This window comes from Pteropus alecto, unplaced genomic scaffold (assembly GCF_000325575.1).
Source record: "Pteropus alecto unplaced genomic scaffold, ASM32557v1 scaffold86, whole genome shotgun sequence".
Lineage (NCBI taxonomy): Eukaryota > Metazoa > Chordata > Mammalia > Chiroptera > Pteropodidae > Pteropus > Pteropus alecto.
This window is the reverse complement of record NW_006442109.1, coordinates 14,165,595-14,182,214: the sequence shown is the minus strand read 5'-3', so window position 1 is coordinate 14,182,214 and position 16,620 is coordinate 14,165,595. Positions and strand designations below refer to the sequence as shown.

Sequence of the window (16,620 nt, the reverse complement as noted above, 5' to 3'; positions counted from 1 at the left end):
CACCAGTATAGTCCCTGACACGTTAAAGAAACTCAGTAGATCTATGCATTCCGCAAACATTTATTGAGGGCCTACCATATGCCAGACACTATCCTAGGAGCTGAGAGATAGAGCAGTGAACAATATATTCCATCCTTATAATGGGGAGGGGAGTTATAATGGACAGAAGTAGGGGAAAAAATATAGCCAAATCGATATGATAATTCCGGGTATTAGTAAACACTATAATGAAAATAAGAGAGTAAGAGGTGAGGGGTGGGTGCTATTTTGGCTAGGTTGCTGCAAAAAGGCTTTTTCTGAGAAGGTAATATATGAATAGAGATTTAAAAAATAATGAGCATAGGTTAGAAGGGAGGGAGAAGTGAATAGGCAAAGCCCAGAAGATTTTTAGGGCAGTAAAGCTATTCTGTATGATATCATAATGGAGGATACATGTCATTTATTATACATTTTTCCAAACCCATAGAATATATAACACCAAAGGTGAACCCTAATGTAAACTATAAACTCTGGTGATTATGATGTCAGTGTAGGTTCATCAATTGTAATAAACGTACCACCCGGTGGGAATGGGGGGACAGGGAATATATGGGAAATCTCTGTACTTTTCACTCAGTTTTGCTGTGAACCTAAAACTGCACTAAAAAATAAAGTCTATTTAAAATAAATATGATGAGAAGGACCCAGACTTGTAAAGATATAGAAGAGAGTTCCAGGCAGACGAAATAACAAGTTCAAAGGCTTGGAGGTGGGAACAATCATGACATACTGGAAGGTCAGAAAAGCCAGGACAGTTGCACTGTATGTGCATGAATGAAGTGAATGAAGAAGAAAATGTCAGAAAAGCTCAGAGAGGCTGGCAGGGGGCATATTGAGTAGGGATTTTTTGCTATTTTAAACTAAATCTAACATCCCAAAATCAACTAGAAGAAAATTCAAGAATACATTTCAAAGTATTTTCCTCAACTGTCTGGCTATTTAGAGGCTAAGGTTGACTTCTGGACTCACTTTTCATGATACTCGCTTCAGTTTGTCTGGTTCAAGCACAGGGCTGCAATGTTGATTAGAATGCTTTCTCAATTACCTATTTTCTCACACATTCAAGGCAACACCAAAGGTGCCATCTTCAAAATAGCCAAAGCAAAGAAAAATAATTCTTTTATGGTGAGTGCCTTCTTGCATCAGCTCTGTTACAACTGACCTTTCGAAAGTCCTTTATCATAATATCCTCATTTTCCTCTTGAGCAAAGTAAAGAGTAAGGACTAAATGGTTTCTAGAGTATCTGACAGCCCTATAAGTCTGCACATTAAATTGTATAAGATAAGAATAGAAGTTATATGGTTGATATTTTTATTTAACTTTTTTAATAGGAAATTTTAAAAATTCATAGAAGTAGAGAGAATATATAATGAACCTGCATGAAGCCATTATCAATCTTCACAATTTATGAGCATTGTGTCATGGCTGGCTTTTTTTCACACACACTGAAATTTATACAACCAAATGTCCACAACCCCTTCAAGGTGGATGCCCTGAGACTCCATCCCCACATGGAGTGATGTGGCACGTTCTTCATATTCACGGCAGGGGAGGGTTGACTTGAGGATACGGCTTAGAACCAAAGCCAGAGAATAATGGTCAATCAGATGACAAATATTAAATAATATGTATTGAGTTTTCATATTGAAAATAAATAATTTAAGAAAGGAAATAGCCTCTTTTTTAATAACTGGATAAAAATGGCTTTGAAAATAAATATATGTTTTGAGTCATGGATATCCACTACTGGAAGAAGTGGTTTCATATATTTACTCACTAGTTTTTCAGTAAATACTGCACATGAGGCCCAGGAATAGACATTGAGAGAGATACAAACATGCATGAGACAGTTTTTTCTCAAGGAACTCAGAATTCAATAGATCAGAATTTGAGGGGTGATGCTGGCTCTGGCATCTACGTTCCAGCATGCCTGACCACACAGCAGTCTCATCATCATATCCGGGTATTCTGACTTGTTCTTGCTTCCCTTTCCAAGGCAGCTGTTGTTGCAGTTAACAGTCACCTGTCTCCACCTTGGAGGACAAACACATTTAATTCTAACATGTTTTCCTTCTCCAGCCCAAGAAACAGGGTAGTCTGCTTTTCCTCAAACCCTGCATATGGAGGTTGAGATATATGCTGCACTTGACCAGGCATTCACAGACACCCGCTGCCAGGGCCCTTTGCGACGTGCAGTTCGCTTTCCTGAAGTGTCTGACACCACTAGATCAATTGCTCCCACAATTCCCAGGGAGTGAATGTGCAACTCTCTCACTGATTGACTGACTTAACACCAGCCAATTAGAGCTTAAACTGTCTAATTAAGATGGAGACAGAGCCATCAACTCGCTGAATCCTGAGGCCTGTTAACTTTACCTAAACAATAGAATGATGTCAGGTGTGTATTAGCACTGGGAATAACTAGTAAAACCAGAATAAAGCACTTTGCAAATATAAAACACTCTGGGAATGTTAACAAGGATAAGCAAAGATATGTCTAGATGAAAAGAAAAAGCTAAAACCTGTACAAATCCATACACAATTCTCTAAAATCCTCTTTCAACATATATACTTCTGAATTCACTTTCCATCTAAATAACACAGAGCATCATTATATAGGACTCTACAATAAATTACTTCCATTTTTATTTCTGTTTGTGTGTATGTGTGTGATTATCATTGACCAATATTATTTACTACACCACATCTATTAAGACAGTTCTATTATCCTTGTTTGGCCACAATTCACAATTAATATGTGCTTCTTTCTCAACTCCTAGATCAATATCATAATTATTCCTCATTTTCCCCTCCTCTAAGAACAATAAAACTGCTCATTTCAGAGGCATGATTGTCACACTCTCCAAGAGCAATTGATAAATATTTACTGATTTGCTTTAAAATCAGACAGTTCACTTATGAAACGATTTAAATTGCCCACCCAAAACATTCTTTTTTCATTATAAAACTAGTAACTGCAACCAAAAGAAATATACATGGAGAGATATCAGAATCGTACTTGTTTAGCCAAGCACAATGATTTATAAACACCACAGCACAGAGAGACACCATCCTAGTCCATCTCCAAAGCTATAACTGTGTCGGCCCCTGAGATAATATTTAGCAAAGAGGCATTTTAAGAAAGTCAGCACAAGAGAGAGAGAAAAACATCTTCTCAGGTATATGTATGTTATTAATCATAATTAAGCCATATCTGACAGCTTCTTGGCAACAGAGATGATGAGTTCCTCTCTCTGACATCAAAATCCTAGAGGAATACTTGTTATTTTGTTATCAACTTCACTGGTCTTTACACCTATAATATCCACTCTGAGAATATGAGGTTTTAGAGAAACCTGAGCTATGAAAATGACTGTTTGCCCACCCCAGACACTGTGTAAGGTATAACATAAGCTGGGATCTTACTAAGATACACTCTGGGGTTAAAATGTGAATTCCAGGAAAACACATGGCCTGCCCCATAATGCATTTCCATTGAAGGGTCATCCTTCAGAGTTGTTGGTTTTATCTGTGCAGGTAGCTCTGCACTTTTGATTTCCCATTAAATTGGAAAGGGAGCACTTGGTTCCCACTGCAATGGCATCCTCTGATAAGATGGTGAGAAATGGAAAATGGATCTGTTTCAAGAGAGATTCATTTTAATAAAACCAAACAAGAACCTTGCTTCCATTTAATCATGGCCAATTTCATTAATGTACTTTCTAAAATGATGCCGCTTTGGAAAAATCCTTATGATGGCTATGTCCTAGAGGAAACAATCATCAGGATTTCATTTGGGTGTCTCTGCGGGTGATTTTGAGGAATTTATTCTGATTGTCTATTGATCACAAATTTCAGCCAAGTTTCTCTTAGAGCCAGCAAGGAGATTTGGCCCATTGCATGCAAATTCCCAGCTCACTTTTTGTTGTATTCTTTCCCTGAAAACATGGGCATAAAAGACTTGACTATTTTGGCACCTATTTAATAGCATAGGTTGAGATTTGGATGGTTCTCAGCATGGTGTGTTTCTACGTGAAAAATGATCACTGCTATCCTTAAATTTCTCTCTCTTGATCATTCTCCTTCTTAGGCTGTCTTTACTTTCTTCTTCTGACCACTTTTCTCTCTTTGCCTTCGTTGGACTTTACTTGTCCCTCTATCCTTCCCTCTGCCTCTTTCTCTCAGTCTTCTCTCACAATGTCTATCTTCATCAATTCAGGCTGAGAAGGGTGGAGGTCGAGTGAAGACAAATGGTTTTGTCTCTATTATGTAGGTGAATTAAAAATAAGTAAATTTAAAAATCTTAGTTTTCAGCTTAAATTTTCTCAAAGAGATCTAAAAGTGGAATTTGTGATGTTTTGGGGTTGGAAGGGATCCCAAGAGAAGATAAATATGTTAACTTCTTTTATCATGGCAGGACTGCCCTCCTCTTCCCTCAAACAGTTATTCATTAATGAATGGTTTGTGCCTCTACTAACTTAAATATCATGACTATAATGTACTTTTTAAATATAATCTTTAAGACGTTAAAATCACCATCTAAGCTGATTTGGTGTTTTATTGTCTATTTTTGGTTGTGCCTCATCATAGTGAGACCCCATGGAATTTAGCAATTAGCATGAATACAGCAGTTTGATAATCAAAAGTCATTAAAGTATCAAAATACAGTCTTATCAAGGTTCTCTTATATTGACTGCCTATGAGTCACGCTTTAAGAAGCAACCACCTCTTCTCTTCCTATCAGCCATCCACTCGGCAGCCACGAAGCAGCAGACATGCATGAGTGCATCTCCATCCACACTGGCCAGGCTGGTGTCCAGATAGGCAATGCCTGTTGGGAGCTCTACTGCCTGAACATGGCATCCAGACTGATGGCCAGATGCCAAGTGACAAGACCATCGGTGCTGGGAGATAATTCCTTCAACATCTTCTTCAGTGAGACAGGCACTGGCAAGCATGTGCCCAGGGCAGTGTTTGTAGACCTGGAATCCAGGGTTGTTGACAAAGTTCGCACTGGCACCTTCCGCCAGCTCTTCCACCCTGAGCAGCTCATCACGGGCAAAGAAGATGCTGCCAATAACTATGCTCGTGGGCACTACAACATTTGCAAAGAAATCTCTGACTTTGTCTTGGACTGAACTTGGAAACTGGCCCACCAGTGCACAGAGCTTCTTGGTTTTCCACAGCTTTGGTGGAGGAATTGGTTCCGGGTTCACCTCCCTGCTGATGGAATGTCTCTGTTGATTATAGCAAGAAGTCCAAGCTGGAGTTCTCCATTTACCCAGCTGCCCAGGTTTCCACAGCTGTAGATGAGCCCTACAACTCTGTCCTCACAGCCCACACCACCCTCGAGCACACTGATTGTGCCTTCATGGTTGACAATGAGGCCGTCTACAACATCTGTCGTAGAAACCAGATATTGAGCGCCCAACTTATACTAACTTGAATAGATTGATAGGTCAGATTGTAACTTCTATTCCTGCTTCCCTGAGATTTCATGGAAGCCCTGAATGATGATCTGATAATTCCAGAACAACCTGGTGGCCTATCCTCGCATCTACTTCCCTCTGGTCACCTATGCCCCATCACACCTGCTGAGAAAGCCTACCGTGAACAGCTTTCTGTAGCAGAGATCACCAGTGTGTACTTCGAGCCAGCTAACCAGATGGTGAAATGTGGCCTTTGCCATGGTAAATACGTGGCTTACAGCCTGTTGTACCATGCCAACGTGGTTCCCAAAGATGTCAATGTTGTCATTGCCACCATCGAGACCAAGCATACCATCCAGTTTGTGGACTGGTGCCCCACTGGCTTCAAAGTTGGCATTCATTACCAGCCTTACGCTGTGGTACCTGGTAGAGACCCAGCCAAAGCACAGCGAGCTGTGTGAGTGCTGAGCAATACCACGGCTGTTGCTGAGGCCTGGGCCCACCTGGACCACAAGTTTGACCTGATATATGCCAAGCGTGCCTTCGTTCATGGGTACGCAGGTGAGGGCATGGGGGAAGGAGAGTTTTCTGAGGTCCGTGAGGACATGGCTGACCTTGAGAAGGATTATGAGGAGGTTGATGTGGATTCTGTTGAAGGAGAGGGTGAGGAAAAAGGAGAGGAATATCAAAGTTAAAATGTCACAAAGGTGCTGCTTTTACAGGGAAGCTTATTCTGTTTTAAACATTTAAAAGTTGTGATATAATCAGTGAATCTGTATGTAGCAGTGCATGCTATTATGTACAACTACTGGCTTTGTTACAGGCCCAAATGGTCTATTTCTCTGACAGATTTGAATAAAATATTCCCTGTCTTAAATGAGGAAAAACAAACAAACAAACAACAAAACAGTCTTGCCTGTTTCCGAGGACTTGTTACAGACTCTAGGTTTTTCTTTTTAAATGATCACTTTATTTCTGTTAGAAAACTATCTACCACAAAATTTTATTTAGATAGAAAACAATTTAGGTTAATATATTGACATGTTTGAAATAACACCGGGAAAGTGACTCAAATGTCAATTAGCAATAAGTTCTTAGTCCACTAGTAATTATTCTAACAAAAAGAACACCAAAGTTGCTCTATGCAACTATATATACAATATATACTACCGGCACATGGTTCCTTAAAAAAAAAAAAAAAAAAGTAAAATTGTAAAATAGGGATTCTGTCAACTGTCAAATAAAAGTTTAAGAAAAATTGGTTATTTATTTTTTCTTTCAGAATACTCATTTAAATATTGCTGAGGAAAGAAAAAGTAGAAGAAGTAACTTCATTGTAAATGTTCAATTCACCATGAAGTTTAGAGAAGGAAAAAGTTTTCCTCAACCCTCTTAAGGTGCCTGGCTGGGTTTGAAAATTAAACTGATGTATTAACATGAGAGAAACATACCACTTTATTTAATATATTTTACATGACACTGGAGCCTTCATAGGGAAATAAAGACCCAAGAAAATAGTTAGACATAAATATTCTTATGTTGGGTTTGATAAAGAGTGGACAGTCATGTAGTAACATGATAGGTCAAAGAGTCTAAGATAATTGTAGTAAACTGGGAGAAACTGTTTAGATTCTTCTTAACATCTATCTTCAGAGATAAGGATGCTCCTTTCCTCCAGGTATAGGGAGGGCACCCCTCACATGAAGGTTTATGACCTGTTTCAGGGGAGAAGGGTGAGGAGAAGGTCAGAATGACCTTCCTTCTGTTTTCTCAAACTCCTTCAGCTTAATATATTCAATATGCAAAGGTGCCATATTTGGAAGAGCATGTCCTGAATCCCAACAGAAGTAAATGTGGGTTTCAATTTAAACTGATAAATGCAATTCTGAGAAATTTGGCTTCTCATGTTTCTACAAGTTACTGCCCATTGCGTCATTGGTGAAGTTGATCTCGTCTTCCTATCACTAAAGTATGGGCGTGTACGGGGTGAAGGTTAGAAAAGGGGAGCATGTGTCCAAAAGTCAAGCCTTCCTGCCCCCAAGAGAACTTTATTCTTGAATTTATTTTCTTTAAAATATCCCCAGTTTCAGATAGATTGATGCCCAGCACACATGGGCCCTTATAGTTCTTCACATCTGTAACTCATTTCTATTTCTTAAAAAATTGATGTTTGCTTTAAGTGCCCAAATCTCCCCTGACCAGAAGAGGTGTTAGCTTCAGACAGCTTGCTATCATTATTTATAAAGCAAACCCTTGGACTTTTAGAGTAGCACCAAAAGCGAGAGAACTGAGGTGACCAAAAGAGAGAAGCTTTCTGGGAGCTCTTCTGGAAGTTTCCATGTTTGGCATGTCTATTTCTAGTGCCACTAATATTAAGAAAAAACATCAAGTTTGGACAGTTTGAACCCACCTCTGATGTCATCTGCTAATCTTTAAAACCAAATGGATTCAATGTAAAGTTGTCCTAGCAAGGATTTAAAGTTTCTTTGGTGTAGGATTATGAAAATGTGCTAACCTGAAACAACACTTATTTTTTAAGTGTACTTTATTTTCATCATATTTGCAGTCTGTTCTGTGCTCAAGAAATAAATGAGAATAATCTCTGAAGCTTAAAGCAACTAAAAGAGATTAACATTGAAAGACAAAAGGACTTAAATGCCCTTTCTCCAGTCTAGAGAACGGGAAACATGGAAGTAACTTACTGGTTTCTTATAGGCAACTAGGTAAATGTGTATCTTCTAGCTTGCCCACATTACTATATGCCAACAATAATATATTATATTTCATCCAGGTTATATCACATGTCAGAAATAAAAATAGACTTAAACACTTAATATTAAAACCAATATTTTTAAATCAGGGTTCTTATATGGCATTTGTAGGTATTCATATTTGTACCTCCCTTATACCTGCGGTCATATAAAATAAGCATCCCATATGAAGTTTCCATCTAAGAAATCTCAAAGGTTATTTTTATTATGAAATATTTAATGGAAACAAAGAAACAAGATTTATTTCTTAAGGAAATGAAACATTAGAGATACTGCTGAGGCCCCTTGAGTATCCCAAACTAATTCATCCCTGCCCGCATAAAGACTCCATTAATAATCAACTCTGGACAGGGCAGCTGTGTTGCAGAATTCACACTGGCCCCTGGAGTTGTTCCTGGCAGCATCCTTGAAACTGGGATTATACTTTATGTTTTCCTCATTTTCTTTCCATCACTAGAGCATCTACATTAGAGTAGGAAGATAAGAAACAACTGAATATTTAAAATATCTAAATTTCCCCAAAATGAAGTTTTATTCCCAGCACAGAAGGACAATGCTTGATAAAACCAGAAATTAGCTTTTATAGGAAAACAGTAGGAAAAACTGTTCACCAAGTGGTCCTTTTCTTTTCTTTTTCCCTGTCTTTCCCTGGTTCTATTCCCTTTCTGTTAAAAAAAGAAAAGATTTTATTTTGTAATTCAAAGTATTTCCATACTCTCTTCCATTACTTCCAACTTACATAAGATAACACAATTCCCCATGTACCACAACAACGTTTAACAATGTTATTATCTTGCCATATTTGCTTCATATTTTTTAAAAGAAATTTTAAAAGAAATCATCATTGATTGAGCTAATAGAGCTAAAGCCACAACAGTAAAGTGTCTTTAGTACTCATAAGTACTGTAAGTACTCAAAGTACTTATATGCTCTGCCATCAGCAGCTTGAAAGAGGACCTGTTTCTTCATATTAGGGTGCATAATAATGGGTTGTCACCCCACTCCATAACCCATTAGGGGATCTCTAATATCTCAATCCAAAGAAGTAATTTTTAGGCATTAGTGATAGGCAGATATGGAAGACTTAGAAAGGGGGACTTTAAGTATCTCACATATTTGTTATTGTTAAAACGTTCCCATCATATCTTTGTCCTCCTTATCCATTCCCCATACTTTAGCCAGAGTGATCTTAAAAACCATATCTGATCATGCCATTCCCAACTTTAAACTCTTGGGTACCTTCCTATCACATTAAGGGGAAATCCCAAGCCCTTTACCTCACACAGCCAACCGGACCTCTCACCTCTCTCTTCTCCTCTGCACTAACACACTGACCTCTCAATATCTTAACAGCATTATACTCTTTCCATGTTTCTTTCACCTGAAATGTTCTTTCTTCTTTGTAGTTTAACCAGCTCTGAGACATCTTTTAGGTCTCAGCTTAAAAGTTCTTGAATAGAAAAAATTTCCCTAGCCCTTTCCTACGTCTAAGTCAGGTCTCCCTAATATAATTTTATTAAATCTCTTAGGTTTTTTAAACCATATTTTGCAAATATATATTTATTTGTATGAGTATTTGTTTAATGACTGTTTCTTTTTATTAGACTGCAAACGTGATGAAGACAGGGACTTCGAATCATTATTTTTCACTTTGAAATTTACCAGCATAGTATCTATCTCTTATATAATCAATCATTATTTATTGAGTAAATGGGTGGAGATTTCTTGTTCCAGACCTCAGGATTTAAAGCTTCCTTTCCCAAGATTGCATGTTTGCCCTAATATTGCACCCTTTTGCTCAATTAACTCACATGTATCTACTCTCCCCCTTAACTCCCTTCTCCCAAACATTTGCATCTTTCCTCCCATTTAGAGAAATGAGCTAAGGATTGGTAATAAAAAGTATGTCTTAGGTTGATGACATATATACTAGCCTATCTGTACGAAGTATTGCAAAATAAGTTGTCACTATTACATGGCATATGTGCAATGAAAGATTTATTTCAAATTTTATGAGGATCTTTTTAAAAGATACCATAAGAATACCTCCATGGGTCCAAGATAACTTTAATAGGCAAAAATGGTCAAACTAATAAACCAAGTAGCTATTTTGCAAAATGGTATGAACAAAGAATTCTCAACTCTAAGCTTGAAGACAGTGCTAGTCGATGAAGCAAACATCAGGTTAAAAAAAAAAAAAAGTAGTTTTGAACAGAATTGCAAGGATCATTAACTGCAACTGAACAGTCACGTTCCCATAGGACGTTCTTACAAATACTATGTACCATCTTGTCATCTAATATTCAGAGACACATTTGGAGATATAAAATTGGATTTTGTTCCCGGATACAAATGTCTCTCAGGTTATAGTTTAAAAAAAAAAATAGCAGTAAAAGATGGAGCATCACTAAATTAAAACCCCATACTTAAAATTAATAAGTCAATACCCTGAAGAATGTTTTTTCAAAAGCTGATAAATGTTTTTACATACATCTTTTCAACCGTCTTTGTTCATCCTCACACAATTCCACCCAACTATTCTATGTTTCCTGTTCCTGCAAGAACTCTGGATATGACTTTAGTGAATTTTAGAGCTCACGCCTCCCTTCAAAATTGAGAATTGTTCTCGTCCCCAAAAAAGCTACAAACAAAAAACAGTGTTGAATCCAAAATTCAAAATGTTGACTAGAGGATGTTGCCAGCTATGTTCTTCTGGGATCTTTCTTCTGTTTCCCAGAAGCCCACAATCCTCACTCTCTTCAGAGAGATGCTCCAGGCCAAGGAATGACCAGGCTTCTATTTCCTTCTCGATCTTGCTTCCAAATTAGTGATTAAAAGTGGAAGAGTGGGAGGAGTGAATGAAAGACCCTCCAGTGAAACTTTCAATTGAGTCATTTTAGCCCTAAGCACATTCGTTGTGTTGGTGAAGGAAAATCTCAACCAATTTGAGGCCTACTTTCACCAACAGTACCACACTTCCCAGCCTGCCTCTGTGCAGCTAAATGCACTCCTTTCAGCTTACTTTTTCTACTCTTATTTTCCTCTGTAAAAGGTTTTTTTGTTTGAGTAGATGTAATTTTTAACACGTCGTTATTTATCATTTAGCAAGATTCTAATAGGAAATTGTTTTTTATACCAATTATTTATTATTTAACATTTATTTAAACTGTATAAAAGGAAAAGATATTTCTCTAGTCACAACACTCTGTCATCAAATGTGTGGGTTTTCCACATCAAGTAATTGCCCAATTTTCTGCAGACACCCACTGGGTGTTCTACAATTTAATTCAATTTTGACACTAACTACCCAGTTAGTGAAGACCCCACAGGTTAAGGGCTCAGTCCCACAAGACTGCCACATTTCAGACTCCAGTCACAAGTACTGGTGCCCAGAGTATCCACCCTTCTGTCCAGCTTGGCTACAAATTAGAGGTACTCACAACCCCCTCCTCGGGTTTCATAATTTGCCAAAATGGTTCACGGAACTTGGCAAAACACTTTACTTACATTTACTAGTTTATTATAAAGGATGTTATAAAGGATACAAATGAATAGCCAGATGAAAAGGTACACAGGATGAGGTCCGGAAGAGTCCCAAGCACAGAAGCTTCAATTCTAGTGAAGTTGGGGTATGCTACCCTCCCAACACATGTATGCTTTCACGGTGGTTTAAGAGGTTTTTGTGGAGGCTTCAACATGTAAGCATGATCAATTATTAACTTAACCACCAGTCCCTCTTCCCTCTCCAGAATGAGAGGTTGGTCTGGAAGTGAGGGGAAAGAGGGGTCTGAAAATTCTATACTTTCAGACATGGCTTGGTCTTTCTGGTGACCAGTCCCCATCCTGAAGCTATCCATAAGTCCCCAGCCATCAGTTATCTTATTACCAAACAAAAAAGACACTCTTAGCACTCTAGAGTCCAAGGGTCTTAGAAGCTCTTGTGTTTGGAACCAGGGATGATGAACAAATATTATAACAAAAGATCCTCCTATTATCCATATCACTCAGGAAATTATAAGGGTTTTAGAAGCTCTATACCAGGAATTGGGGATTAAGACCAATATATATTTCTTATGTCATAGTATCACAACATGATACATATCCATTGCAGAAACATTGTGAAATATAGAAAAGCTCAGGAAGCAAATAAATTTATAATCCCAACATTCAGAGATAATTTTAATGTTTTGGAGTATAGTCTTCCAATCTTATTTCTATGCCTATTTATATACCTATCATATTCCAATCTTTTCCATAGGAAAGAATGTGTATGTGGGGGGAGGGGCAGGGAGAGAACATGTGTGTATATGTATTTGTGTCTGTATGTACTTTTATAAGTCTCTTAAGTCCATCTTGGAACAATCTAAGAAGTGGATAGAAAGACAGAAATGGATAGATGATAGAGATAGATAGATAGATAGATAGATAGACAGACAGACAGACAGACAGATAGAGAATAGATAGACATTTTCCCCTGAAGAGTCCTAAGCACAGAAGTACTGGATGATCTAAATCCTCAGCTGCTTCTTTGACAATGTCAAAATTGTTTCTTTCCAACAACTTCTATCAATAAATAATATTCCTGCTTACTCAATCAGAAGCAATTGTTGACCAAGTGATAAATGATGGCTTAGAGGTTATGTGATTCCAGTCTTTCCATCTTGAGTCCTAAGAGTATTCAGGTTGATGGAAGACTGACCACAGGTAAAGAGTAAACACTCCCCATGGACATGTCGCATGCTATCAGACCATACAGCACATTATACTTTAAATTGTTTATATAGCAAAACTAGATTGCCAGTGGAAATGACAAATCTCTTAGCATTCTCGTTTCTAGTTGCAATCTGTGAAAAAGCAGACAACTGCTCTCAAGTTATATCAAGACTAGTTTTTTAATGTTTTGTTTTGAATTACAAATCAACCTGAATTCAGTTCCCAGAGGGATGGCATAATTAAGAACTATAATTGTCTGTACCACCTGCCTTAGGCAGGCTGTAGCAGGAACACCTAGAACAGATGCCACCTGGAACTCATGGAGTAAAAACCCACGATCAAATTGCTCTTTAACAGATATTCAACCTTGCCCTACTCCTCCTCTGATAACCAACTGAAACTATTTAAAAATGCAAATATCTAATAGCATATGTAGTCCATAAGATTTCATTTGGGCCACATCTATGTGGCTGTTTTGTGCTAAAACCCATAGAAATTTGTTGCCACTATGCCATTCCCCAACCCCAAACCAGAAGAGTATACTGAAGGGTTTCCAATATATCTGAACTATGTTAATGAGAAAGAACAAAGTTGTCCACTTCCAGGGACCCACCACTTGAATTCTCCTTCCCTTCTGCCTTCCCTTCCTGCTTCCCTCTTTTCCTTTTATTTATTTATATAGCTCAATACTTTGAGGGTTTACTGTTGAGATGGATAGTTTTTTTAATTAAATAATTCAGTAGAATATTGGTTTTTGGAAAAATTTTTACAGCCTAGTTTTACCAACAAATCTTCTAATTCCCTATCCTAATTAGTCAAGATGTGTTTAGAAAAGGTAACTTTATTGTAATATTAATGCAGCTCAATTTGAAAAATTTTTATTGAGCATCTAATTTATTCTGACACCATTCTAGGTATTGAGGACTCCAAAATAAGGAGACAAAACTCATATTCTTGAACCTCCTAGTTAACTAGATACTTCATAAACCTTGAGTGAAATAGCTTAATTTTTTAAAAAATATACTTTGATTATTTTTAAACATTTGAATGTCTTTTTGAATTTTAATATATAAATGTAAGGATTTTTTTTCAATTTTATAGCCTTTATGATTAACTTAATATCTGTTCCTGATGATGATGAGTGGCAAAAGTCAATTGTACCTGTGCAATGGATACTTTCAGGAGTATCTGCTTAGCTCAGACACATTTTTGTGAGAGACCGAGTGGGGGAAAGGCGGGGTGGGTGAAGGAAAGAAGGGGAGAGAGAGCGAGCAAGCAAGTGAGCGAACAGCCTCCACGTTAAACAGTCTATGAAACCCAACCCTCTTGATCATGAATGAACCAGAAGTAAACATAGGACTCAATCTGATTTCAGAGTTGATTCCACTTCTGGCTATAGTGGACAAGCTTGGATCAGAAGAACCCTCCCACTGACTACATCTAGAAAAGATAGACAATAAAGAATTTGTTTGAAGGTAGAACACTAAAATGCATCAAGACTTGGGAAAGTAGGATCTCAGAGAGAGATGACTCATAGAATTGAATATAATTTTGCCCTATAGGCATCTATTGATTCTAAAGTAATGGCAGAAGGGCTTAGAAAATAAGCAGAACCTCAGTAGGCTTACAAGACTGTAGGGAGAATTGGAATTTAGGGCCCACCAAGGAACAGTGGTCATGCTAAATGTGAACTAGAAATCGACCAGCCCTCACAGTGACTAAAGTTCACTTTTCAATCAGTGTAATCCCAGACTAGATGAAGATGATCTGTCCTTGTGGCAGACAGCCTCTAAGATGGCTCCCAGTGATACACATTTCCTGGTACTTATGTCCTTGGGTAATCCCTGAGCCTGAGCTGGATCTAGTGACTGCATACTCACAAACAGAACTGGCAAAAGGGATCTCACTTCAGAGATCAGGTTATAAAGAAATGATCCAGTCTTGCCTACCCTCTCTGCTTCTCTCACTTGCTCTGCGGATAGCCAAATACTAGCCAGTGAGCTAACCTAGAAGGAAGTCTATATGCAAGAAATCAATATCTGGCAAATAGCCAGCAAAGACCTGAGGCCTTCCAACAGTCGTGTGAGTGAGGTTGGAAACAGGTCTGGCCCAAGGGGAGCCTTCAGATGAGACCACAGCCCCTGACAATACTTGAATTTCAAACTTGTAAGAGACTTAAATATGGAGACACCCAACTAAGCCACACTGGATTCCTGATACAAAGAATCACTAAGATAATAAATGTTTGTTTCCTGAAGCCACTGAGTTTAAGGGTAATTTGTTACTCAGCAATAGACAGCTAATATAGCCTCCATCTTAATGACGACCAAAGTAAAAATAAATCATCTCTTGAGGACTATAAAATTAATCAGATTTCAAATTAGCTGTAAAGTTTTTATACATTTTGCCTGATATTTAATAAAAATAGAACCAAATATACATAATACAGAAATGACCTGATGATTAAGAGGGGAAAAATTAGTTTCAGACTCACTAGACAGTTAGATATTGGTATTATCAGAGAAGAACTTTAAGAGGACTGACTAATATGTTTTAAAAAGTAGATGGTAAAATACCTAGAAATAAATTTAACGAAACATGTGAAGGACCTATATAATGAAAACTATAAGACCCTATTAAAAGAAATTGAAGAAGATACAAAGAAATGGAAAGATATTCCATATTCTTGCATTGGAAGAATCGACATAGTTAAAATGACCTTATTATCTAAAGCATTATACAGATTTAATGCAATCCCCATCAAAATCCCATCGGCATTTTTTTAAAGAAATAGAACAAAAAATCATCAGATTTGTATGGAAGCACAAAAAAAACCAAATTGCCAAAGCCATCCTGAGAAAAAAGAATGAGGCTGGAGGCATCACTCTGCCCGTCTTCAAATTATACTACAAAGCGACAGTAACCAAAACGGCAGGGTACTGGAAGAAAAACACACACACGGACCAGTGGAACAGAATCGAGAGTCCAGAAGTAAACCCATATTTATATGGGCAAATAATTTTCGACAAAAAAGCCAAAAACATACAGTGGAGAAAAGAAAGCCTCTTCAATAAATGGTGCTGGGAAAACTGGAAAGCCACCTGCGAAAGAATGAAAGTAGACTGTTTCTATCACCACACACCAAAATTAACTCAAAATGGATTAAGGACCTGAATATAATACTTGAAACAATAAAATGCATAGAAGAAAACATAGGAACTAAACTTAAGGACCTTAGACTTAAAGAGGATTTTATGAATTTGACCTCGAAAGCAAGGGAAGTAAAAGCAAAAATAAATAAATGGGACTACATCAACCTAAAAAGTTTCTGCTCAGCAAAAGAAATTGTCAACAAGGTAAAGAGACAACCATCTCAATGGAAAAATATATTTGTAAGCAACACCTCCAATAATGGCCTAATAGCCAAAATATACAAAGAACTCATATGACTCAATAACAATTAAAAAAAACAAACAATCCAATCAAAAAATGGCAGAGGACCTGAACAGACACTTCTCCCTAGAGGACATGCAAATGGCCTACAAACATATGAAAAGATGCTCAACATCGCTAGCTATTAGGGAAATGCAAATCAAAACCACAATGAGATACCATCTCATACCTGTTAGAATACCTGTTATCAACGGGACAAGTAATAACAAATGTT

The 16,620-nt window shown here is 37.5% G+C and overlaps 1 pseudogene; it reads left to right on the top strand.

Moving 5' to 3' along the window:
- The first annotated feature begins 4,815 nt into the window (after window positions 1-4,815).
- Window positions 4,816-6,249, top strand: LOC102895960 (annotated as a pseudogene).
- Window positions 6,250-16,620: the final 10,371 nt, after the last annotated feature.